Source organism: Hyperolius riggenbachi, chromosome 10, assembly GCF_040937935.1.
Source record: "Hyperolius riggenbachi isolate aHypRig1 chromosome 10, aHypRig1.pri, whole genome shotgun sequence".
NCBI classification, from domain to species: domain Eukaryota; kingdom Metazoa; phylum Chordata; class Amphibia; order Anura; family Hyperoliidae; genus Hyperolius; species Hyperolius riggenbachi.
The window spans coordinates 238162962-238174506 of record NC_090655.1 but is presented as its reverse complement, the minus strand read 5'-3'; the positions used below and the strand labels follow the sequence as shown (position 1 = coordinate 238174506).

Below are 11545 nucleotides of genomic sequence, written 5' to 3'. Positions count from 1 at the left end.
CAGAAAGTGTTAATCAATCGCAAGCGCTTTAAAAATAATCGCTTATAGTGTGTCTGAGCCTTAACTGCATCTTACCATTCCAACTCCAAGCTGCAGGAGCTGACGTGAAATTCACATAAACTTTGTATCAGCTTGAACTCATTGATTCTTCCGATCGCCTCCGGCAAGCAGAACTAACAAGGAAGGCTTCCTTGTTTGGCTTTCCTCGTCGCCATGGCGACGAGCGGAGTGACGTCATGGACGTCAGCCGACGTCCTGACGTCAGCCGCCTCCAATCCAGCCCTTAGCGCTGGCCAGAACTATTTGTTCCGGCTGCGCAGGGCTCGGGCGGCTGGGGGGACCCTCTTTCGCCGCTACTCGCGGCGGATCGCCGCAGAGCGGCGGTGATCAGGCAGCACACGCGGCTGGCAAAGTGCCGGCTGCGTGTGCTGCTTTTTATTTCATCAAAATCGGCCCCGCAGGGCCTGAGCGGCACCCTCTGGCGGTAATGGACGAGCTGAGCTCGTCCATACCGCTAAGGTGGTTAACGACGAAATGATGCGCCTGAACACTTTTGAGAATTTATCTCTTTTTGCGGAAAATACCGACTTTTGCGGAAATTTTTCCGCATGAATCCCGCACTTTTACCACACTTTTTCCGCATGCGGAAAAAACATGCGGAACATTTTGAGAATTTCATTGTGGCGGTGTTTTGGTCAGTAACTTCCCGCATGCACTTTACCGCATGCGGGAAGTCTTTGAGAATAGAGCCCATTGTGGCATTGATGAATCTTCCATTTCCTAGCTGCATAAATTTGCATAGAAGTTATATTAATTACTTGCATCTCATGTACCATCCCTGGCATCAGTAGAGTCCGAATCAAACGCCTGAAACAAGCACATAGAAACTCCAGCCACAACACCTGATCTGCATTTGCTGGTTCTATGGCTATGGTATTAGGGTGCATACACACATCAGACTATAGTCTTTGGAAAATGAAAGATCACAGACCAATCTTACCACCCTTCATGTAGTATGAGAGCCATACCTACACAGTCTTTTCTATGGAGCTGACCTCCACATCAGAAAAAAATCTTTGCAGGATGCTGCACACGCAAATGCTGTACAGACACAAAAGATCAGTATCTGCAAAAGATCTGTTCCTGCCAAAAATCCATTCCTGCAAATTGCAATGATAGTCTATGAGATCTGCAGATCATCATACACACATGATTTAACTGACATTCATCTGCAGATCAAGCAATCATCCGCAGATCTGAAAATCCATCCTGGTGGATCTGATCTGCAGATGAATGTTAGTTAAATCATGTGTGTATGATGATCTGCAGATCTCATAGACTATCATTGCAATTTGCAGGAATGGATTTTTGTCAGGAACAGATCTTTTGCAGATACTGATCTTTTGTGTCTGTACAGCATCTGTGTGTGCAGCATCCTGCAAAGATTTTATCTTATGGGGAGTTCAGCTCCATAGAAAAGACTGTGTAGAGTATGGCTCTCATACTACATGAAGGGTGGTAAGATTGGTCTGTGATCTTTCATTTTCCAAAGACTATAGTCTGATGTGTGTATGCACCTTTAGAGTCAGAGGATCAGCAGGACAGCCAGGCAATATGCATTGATTAGAAGGAAATCAATGTGGCAGCGTCTAACTACAGAGTCACTTCAGTTTCCTGTAAGCCTTTCACCGCCAAGACCTCACTCCTAAATCGCACTACCGGTGGCAAATGTATGTATTCCCGAATCTGTATTGAGGAGGCTGTGCACAGTTTATTTGTTTTTATCTATTTTTCATTCAGGTGATTTTACCTCTATTCTTTCTTGCCACAGCCCTAATATAAAATTACATAGGTGACAGGTCCTCTTTAGAGACAAGCTCAACAAACCCAAATTCAAACAGCTCGATGTCTCTTTGCACTCTGAAATAAAAGTACAGGACACATAAACAATTGAAGATAAAATCAAGGAATTAGCAACATGCGGCAAAATTGTCTATTTCCATATATGTACATAGATTTTTAATAGATGAGGCAGTGGTTTATACACCAGAAACAGACAATTTAAGCGCATGCGGCTAGTGGGTAATTTTGGCACCACCATTGCCACCAATGTTACTTACGCCTCTTACCATCATCCACCAGTCTCTGGCTTGGTCTGACCTAAGCTGTGACCATGGTATCGACTAGTCTGAATAACAAAGAATATCAATCTGCCTGCCTGTCTAGCCATCCATCCGAACTACAGACCGCAATAGTTGTGCCACCCTCCAGGCTAGATAATGTGGCAGGGTTTAGCAGTGGCATACCTAGGGAATTTAACACCCAGTGCTGATTATTTGCAGACATCCCCCCACAAAAAAAATATTTTTTTTTGATGGGAGGGTTGACATGTTGGGACGCCGAGCATGTCACTGCAAATTTTCAGATTTTGGGGGAAAAAGAGTCGCCAGGATGTGGACGGAGCTAACAGTTATGAAACCTTGTACTCTATACAGTGCTGCAGAAGATGTCAGTGCTATATAAATGCACAATAATAATATGGTAGGACATTAGTCTATGACTGTGGTACAATTAGATTGTGTGCTCCTCAAAGGACAGTCGGAAAAGGGGGACATATACGAAAGAGGGAATGCATAGGTGGAGGCGGGGGATAAAGAAGAAGAGGCACAAGACAGAGAGCCTGGTGGGAGAGGATAAATGGCAGGAAGACCTCTCACCAGGACTGCAGACATCACAGTGCTCTTTGGCAGGGACATGCTGTTAAAAGAAGCCACTAAAATCTGAAAAGCGGAAAGGGTCATGGGGGAAGACAACAGGGTGGAAGGGGAAGCTGGGAAAAGAGATAAGATTACCTGCAATCAAGCTAATCTAAATTGCCTGGAGCTTGCTTGTCTGCTCACTACAGAAGTCAGCTGTCAGCACCTGTATCACTGGATTCTGCAACAGCAGACTGTGCTGCATTATTGATTTATTACTCTGATCAGGATAATCAATAGTCCAGGGCACTCTGGTATTACAGCAGCCAGTGAACATGGCTACTAATGACAGGCAACTTCTGAAGCACTAAACACATCCTGACACCTCTCCCTGCTGCAACACAGCAATCATTCTCTCTACTCACCTTGCTGCTCTGCACATTCACTCAATGCAGGCTGTGTGTAGCAAGCGAGGAGACACATTGCCCCCGGGACAGGAAGGGGAAGTGGTGCTACATCTAGTGCAGGTAGTAGTACAGTCCCCTGCACTGCCTGCTATTTTCCCGAATGTTGCCCAAACTATGAGAAAAGGTCCCAGCAGGCAGAAGAACACAGTGGCACCCCTAGCCATGGCTACACCCGAGGCGAGGCTGTGAGCACCTGCAGCCCTATGGTAGGTATGCCATTGAAGTTGAGGCAGTGGCTGGATAGTGTACCGGTTAAGCTGGGTGTGTCTCAGCCGAGGATCCCAATAACTTTTTTACAGATCCTGAAAGCATCTTCAGGTGGCTTAAGAGTCGGACCCAGGAGAAACGAACCCCGTCAAGGAACCAGGACCACCAGTAGTGAATGATATCTTACTGTTTTGTTGGGGGTTTTTTTTATCTTGTGCAAAGATCGTTTTGCTATTTTCTTTTTTGGCATTACTCTGCAAACCCCGGCCCCTGGATCCCTTACTGTTTGGCCTGGCCACATTTGCCCCATGAGTCTATTGCTGTACCTCATATCTCCTATTAATAATTAATTTCCCCCTATTGCTGGTGGCCTGTTCCCCCTGCCCTCCCCTGAAGATCGTCTACACGTGAGTGACCTACATTCACTGGACATTTCCTACCCTTTTTCCCTTCCACGTTTGGGGTTTTTTAGCAATTGTCAGAAGCATGGACTGTGCGGACATGTAATTAAGGCACCAGGAAATTTAGGTGCAGGTCAAAGTCGAAAACTAATAAACTGCTCACCCTGCTACTGCAAAAGTCCCATTGACATTAATTACTATTCCCCCTCCAGGCCACCGTTGACTCAGGGGTAAGATGCCATTCGGCTGCCAGCTACTCTGTTTATTGTAATTTGGTCTTTGTCTTTTGATGGTGCCCAAATTACTGACTGAGTGAAGCTGTAATTCACATTATGGCCTATGGCCTATTGGGTGCAAGGTGCACCCAAATTTCCAACGCTGTGGACTAGTCTTATTAAAACAACTTTCCATACCATACTTGAGGAAAGAATCCATTCTACTGTAAAGTTAGAAGGGTCCAATCTTTATTTCAATATGGTCAGGGAGAGGCGCATATAAGCTCAGGTGTATTGGAGTTGATCTTTTGCAGGAACTGATCTTTTGCATGTGTACAGCATCCTTATGGCCATACATGGTACAATAAAAACGTTTGATTATCCCGATTATTCGATCTAAATGATCGAATCGAATGAAAGTTGAAAATATTTTTTTTTTTTCGATCAAGAAATTCAAATGATTATCCCGTTTTTTTCAAGAAAAATCAGATCGGACATGCTGGAAAAATCTTTATATTCGATCTAACGGAATAATCTAACTAAATTATCTAATCGAAAAAAAAATGAAAACCTGTACCATGTATGGCCACCCTTATGGTGGCCATACACGGTACAATAAAAACATTCGATTATCCCGTTTTTTCAATCTAAATGATCGAATCGTATGAAAGTTAAAAATATTTTTCTTTTCGATCAAGGAATTCGAACGATTATCCCGTTTTTTCGAGAAAAATCAGATCGTACATGTTGGAAAAATCTTTATATTTGATCTAACGGAATATCGAACTAAATTATTTAATCGAAAAAAAATGAAAAATTGTACCATGTATGGGCACCTTTAGAAAGATCAGTCTTTCAATCCTCCCTGAAAAACCTTTGTGATAAATTCCTCAGTTTGCAAAGATTTTTATCTGATAGATGTACTCTATAGACTGTGTTTGCTCTCATACTAGATGAAGGTGGTAAAATTGGTTTGTCATCTTTTATTTTCCAAAGAATTTTATCTCATATGTGTATTTAGTGGATCCGAGATAAACTTTTACTCATTGCATAATTGTGTTCCTTTCCTATAGTTTATAGGGCATTCCTCAAGCCAAATACCTTTTTTGTTTTGTTTTAATACTCTAATTCCCTATAAACTAAACAAGCCTCGCCCACAGCTTCAGAGTGCCTTGGCATTCTCAGACTCATGTAGCAAGGGCTTATGGGAGCTCAGTCTGGGCAGGAGGAGGTTACTAGCCAGAGATTTCAGAGGCAGAGGGGAGGAGGGGAGTTAAGGTTTCACAGGCTGAGGGCTGGAGATGCTATCAGCTTGCCTCTGTGTAATGTGACAAACAGAACATGGCTGCCCTCATTGTATCACATGAATAAATAATCATAAACTGTTGAAGCTGTTTGCAGCTAGATTTGCTGTGTAAACTAGCTAAACTTTATCGTAAGAGAAACAGAGGCGTCAGCAGGATAAAAGGTAATAAAAATTTTAAAATTTGCTGGGAGGCAGTGGTGGACTTACCTCCGGAAGGCAGACTCAAAATACTGTCTGAATTAAACAAATAAATTTATAATTGGTACCCCAAAAGATGCAACGCGTTTCGCAGGCACAGCCCGCTTCATCAGGCAATAAGATAGGGGACAAACAGTAGCTCGTCAGTAGCACGAATGGCACCACTGCAATATTCCCGTTACTCTGTGAGGTGCCATTCGTGCTACTGACGAGCTACTGTTTGTCCCCTATCTTATTGCCTGATGAAGCGGGCTGTGCCTGCGAAACGCGTTGCATCTTTTGGGGTACCAATAATAAATTTATTTGTTTAATTCAGACAGTATTTTGAGTCTGCCTTCCGGTGGTAAGTCCACCACTGCCTCCCAGCAAATTTTAAAATTTTTATTACCTTTTATCCTGCTGGCGCCTCTGTTTCTCTTACGATAATACTGTGTCCACCCCTGGTGGAGGGGTGACCTACCCCTACTTTCCTGATCTACAGAGAGCGACATCTTAATCCTGAGTGAGGACAGGTCTAATCTCCTCACCTGCATCTACAGTGGTTGCCTAAGAGGTAACCCATGTTTGTGAGTATACTCATCTCACACTTACATTTATCCACGGTTTCCAATACATACTACACTATATTGGGCTCTCGGTGTCTCTTATTTAGCTAAACTTTAGATAAGATATATAGACAAGTTACTTGTTACAGTTAATTTTTCATTTCGGATCCACTTTAAGGAGCGATTATAAAGCTCCAATACCTTTGAGCTTTTATGTGTCACTGTTTAGCTGAACCATCATCTTGCTCCTGGATTGTTATAGAAGAGTGGTGAGAGGTGTTACCTGTTCTGCCTAAGCTTTCAATATGAGCTCTTGGTGACTTTTGTGACTATTGGTAACTGCTGTGGAAATTGGGCCAAATCTGCAGTTTCTCCGCTAGCAAATCGCACGGGTAAACTCTGCCATAGGAGATAATGCTGCCGCCGTCCGAGTTGCTTGCCGTAGATCTCAGCTGATTGCTTTTTGGAGAGCTCCTAACATTGTGTGTCAGGAGTACACATTATTTTTCCATGCCTGACAATCATACACTTGACTTGTCTATGGGCTTGATTCGCTAAGTGTTCGCACCGCTGTGAAAAGCCTCTTAGTGCCCCATAAGTAGCTCTGCACACACTAACGGCCGTGCAGAGCTACTTCTCGCCCAGCCCCGCTCAGTATGTGTGCAGCGCCCATTGCAGGTAATAGTGCGTGGTGCAACGTTATCAAACGGCGCATCGGGTGCCCACGAAACGGCGCATCAAAGTGCTGCTGAACGGGCACCTGATGCGCCATTTTCAGCGCACCACGCACTATTACCCGCAACGAGTGCTGCGCGCACTGAGCGGGACTAACAGTGCTGTGTGGGCGCAAACTACTTAGTGCCATGGTTTGCGCCCACTAAGTGATAGGCTTAGCGCCGGTTAGTGAATCAAGCCCTATGTGTTTATGACAGCAGTCATTGCCGTCAATTCAACCCCTGGCAATATAGTTGTGGCTGGTCTGATTACCATATGGTTTTGTTTACTCTTCAGGGTTTTGGTCGGACTGCCATTTCATCCGGGGAGCTGGAGATTGAATGATAGCTTGATGCCTGATAGCTACTCATTCCAAGATCTAACGTTGCCACAGAATTGGAGGAATATTTCTTATAGAACAGTCAAATGTGTACAATGTCATTTGAATGACATTGTTCTACTGAATGCGTGCATGCCGTGCAATTTCTGCTTGCGTATGCAGTATTTAAATAAGTAGGTGATGTGCAAGGCTTTCCAGCGAGGTCACCGGGAACGTAATTTCTGTGATGGTTGTCCGATTTTGGCAACTTTTGTTGGGCGTGTGTACGGACCTTTACAGCAGGTCCTTAAGGGAGGGGTCACACTTGACGATTCCTTGCAAGCGTTTTGTCGCACAATAGTGTGTTTTGCAAAGCGGTTTCGCTCGAGGGAGTAGCCATTTATTTCAATGTTAAACCGTATGTGTTGTGCGGGAAAGCAGTGCAGGTTGCATTGTTTTTTTTTTTAATGCAATGCGGAATGGAATATGCCTTTGGAAAACACCCAGGCACCTTTGCCTATCAATATTTGCAATTCCACATGCTTTTTTTGTATGCGGCAAAACGTTGCAGATTTGCTCAAGTTCGACCCCTGCCTAAAAGAATGGAGCTTAACTCTTTACGAAATGCTACCAAGTTTCTTAAAGGACACCCGAGGTGAAAATAAACGAATTAAATAAACAACTGTATCTATCCTTCTTCTCCTAAAAATGACTTTTTAAGATATTCCACAGTTTCAATTTATATTTAAATCTACTTTTTAAGTTTTTACTGTTTTATTGATTTTGCTCAATGACACATTCATTGAAGTATGTCAGAGCTAAAATTTATGAACTATTGATCCTTTTTATCTCTTTCCTGCTCTCAGAAGTCATTTTCTGCTAGGAAAGTGTTTTATAGCTGTAATTTTCTTATCAGTGATGGTCACACTGTAGTCTGACCCAGTCCTGACTCAGACAGCAACTGCCACTTACATACCTGATGTTTACCTCTTTCAGATAGAGAGAGAAAAAAAACACAGCATAGTTAGTTAGTTTGTGTGCTAGGCACTTCACATACACATGTCTATCACATCATGCCCCATGTCACCTCGGGTATCCTTTAAGGTTAAATTCTTTCTGCATGGGAATAATCACACAGTTTGCTTGTAAGCTGACTTACCGGTAATATTATAGACCAACTGCGCAATGATAGGGGGGCATTGTAGACCTTGCCCTCATGTGGGAATTGATGCTAAATTCATTTGATTTCAGTATGGACACCATCGAGAACTGTATGTGTTTGAAATATGTTATTGAGACAAAACAGGAAAGAAAAAATACTTGAGGAAGCAACTGAAACCAGTTTTATTGATTACAATGAATATATCTGACATTAAAGATTTCACAAAGACATCATCATAAAAAGGAAAAATACATATGTGCACCAAATATCTCTCCCCTTTTTTTGGCAACAAGTCTTGATAATAACATTTGATCTGGTAATGGCGAAGCCTTGTGACACTGAATACAGAGGACAGACCTTGACTGTCACCATATGTAAACCCTGTGCAGGGGGAGGGAGCAGACCACATGACAAGAGTATCAGGAGGTCACCTTTTATGGCCACACGTGAAGAAGACTTTGTTACTCTAGATGAAGATGGCTTATTTCATCTATAAAAGGAAGAATAGCCTCCTAAAGTCATACGACGAAATGTATTCATTAAAGGCTGGTAAATGTGAGTTATTAGCGTGCACGCTACACGCTAGACGTGGTCCTCTCAGCGTAGCATGCGTTCTTAGGCACACTGCTAATTGCCGCGATATATATTCTCGTAGCGCAAGCGCTAAGCATATCACGTGTTGACGCTAGTATCATGTACAGTGAGTTACGCTATTAGCGGGCAGCACGAGGCGTAGTGAATAGCACCCTCTACTTGCAGCGCTGGGTCCCCGATTTGAATCACAGGCAGCTGAAGAACTATGGTAGAGTCCTATGGGAGAAAAGCGCTATAGAAATGTTTTCGTAAGCTGCTGCAGCACTAGTGGACTATAGCAGTCAGCTACAAGCATATCGCACGCCAATTAGGAGCAGCACGCGTAAGAGTGCATGCTACATAGAGCGGAACGCGTCTAGCGTGCTCGAGCTAATATTAACTCGCGCTGCGTGTGCGCGATACATTTACCGACCTTTAATAAATCAAAACCAATGACCCCGACTTTCAGACTATGGAGCTGATGCATTAACTTGCCAGAAAATTTTACAAAAAGTGCACTGCAATATTCCCGTTACTACTAGTATCATGTACAACGAGTTACGCTATTAGCAAGCAGCATGATGCGTAGTGAATAGCACCCTCGACTTGCAGCGCTGGGTCCCCGATTTCCAGCTGAGGCACTATCCGCACAGTTTGTATGTTCTCACTGTGTCTGTGTGGGTTTCCCCCGGGCACGCCAGTGTCCTCCCACATCCCAAAAAAATACAGATAGGTCAGCTGGCTTCCCTCCTAAATTGTCCCTAGACCATGATACATACACTACACAATACATACATAGACAGAGGGCAATGGTGGGAATTCAATTGTGAGCCCTTCTGAGGGACAGTTAAGTGACAAGACAGTATACTCTGCACAGCACTGTGAAAGGTTTTGGCGCTATATAAATACTAAATAATACCAGTGAAGCATGACCCATGGTACTCGGATAGCGCAAACGTTGCTACGGTAACACACTTTACTAATGTTAATGCTTGTTACCATTGCAACAGTCACATTATGTGATTACCGCAGGTAACGTTAATTGCGTAATTCACAGTACACACTGCCGGAAGTAACGGTAACATTGCCTGTGCGTTGTCTGTGCTCGCCAATATTTCCGCAAGTTAGTGCGTCAGGCCCTAATTCAGAAAAAAAGTCACTTATCTTAGTAGTTGGAAGTCTCTGGATGGTCCAGAGGCTTCTTGGATCCTCCTACAGCCCACCGTTCCCAGTGCAGGTTCCCGCTTCATCTTCTGGCCATGCTCTCCACTGAGGATAAGCGCACTGGGCATTTGCAAGGAAGGTCCGCACATGCCCAGCACAATGAAGTGCTCCTGCACAGAGGGAAAAAGCAATGCACAAGTGGCTTGGTTCTACTGGGCATGCATGGACCGTACTCACACATGCCCAGTACGAATGAGCTCCTCCATGGATGGGAGTGTCACAGGAAGATGAGGTCAGGACCCAGTGCTGGATTGGTGGCCTGTAGGAGGATCCAGGAAGGGTCTGTACCATCCAGAGGCTCCCCCCTACTAACTCCACCCCCTTCACTATATGTTTGCTATAAGGATTACCTAGTTTACTTCAGTTCCCCACAGAATAACATGGCATGTGCTTCTCAGGACCAGCATACACTAATGGACATTCTTAAATAAATAAAATGTTACATTCAATAAAAACAAAAAACATCAAAATAGATGTCATATTCATCACAGTAAATGTTCCATCGTCTAATCGATCAAATATTAAAAAAAAAGGCCATTCTTATAATCAAACAGACAGTTGTGTTAATGGGGCGGGACCAGTTGTATCACTCTGCCACCAGAGGTGTATCTACAGGCCTGGGCTTCAGGTGCTTGGATCTGCTGTACCCAGATTAGCATCATAAAGGTGCATACACACATCCAATTGTGATTATACCACCTCCATGTAGGAGGAGAGCCAACATATTATGAATACTATAAACAGATAGTGTAGTTAAGCTCTCATATTACATGGAAGTGGTAAAACTGGTCAGTGATTGGCCAAGAAAAATTGGACGTGGGTGGCTTCAGAAGGGGGCACAGATCTGTCTCAGGATGTTGTGGGGTGAAGGCAATTATGTGCTCTCATTAGCCCAAACTGTTCAACTCCACCATACAGCATCTCCCGGGTTCCTCCTCCCGACCTCTACTGTCCAATCACTGAGGACATGGGTGGGGCATTGGAGGGCGAGAAATTAAGGAACGGATGACTTGAACACAGGCTAGGTTGAAGAGTGTCCAGGAATGGAAGTGCTGTCATCCTACACTGTGGGCTGTCATGAAAGGGTTGTCTGTTACAGGGGGGCTAATAACAATCATTGGTTGTTCAATCGCTCAACCGATATTGATAATACTTAGTACCAGGGAGTCAACCAGTCAGCACCTTGACCCAGTGGGGTGCAAGGCTAAGTATCAGACACTGGAAATGACCAGGTCTCTACCTGGACTTAATGGCTATAAAAGCTCAGTTTTATTGTATCACAGTGAGAATGCACAACGTTCAGCACACACAGGCCTTTGTCAAGTGCTGTGTCAAGAGCACTTGACAAAGGCCTGTGTTCTAAAACGTTGTGTATTCTCAGGCCCCTTTAACACTGGAACGTTTTCATTGTGGTGCATTACCCTTTTTAACCACAGGGCGACGCTAGGGCACTGAAAGTCTTTAGGACCTTTTACACTGACTGCGATGAGCCGGAAGTTGCGCATCTGCTGCAAGAGC

General features: G+C 43.9%; 1 long non-coding RNA gene across 2 annotated transcripts in view; it reads left to right on the top strand.

Moving 5' to 3' along the window:
• LOC137534983 (uncharacterized) overlaps positions 1-11545 on the top strand; it is a 125974-nt gene that overhangs the window by 110849 nt on the left and 3580 nt on the right. Inside the window, exon 4 of one of the 2 annotated variants that reach the window (XR_011024387.1) lies at positions 7047-7790. The exons of the other annotated variant lie outside the window; for it this stretch is intronic. This is a non-coding gene — a long non-coding RNA (uncharacterized lncRNA). Of the gene's footprint in view, positions 1-7046; positions 7791-11545 lie in introns of those variants that run through there. 2 annotated transcript variants of the gene reach the window in all.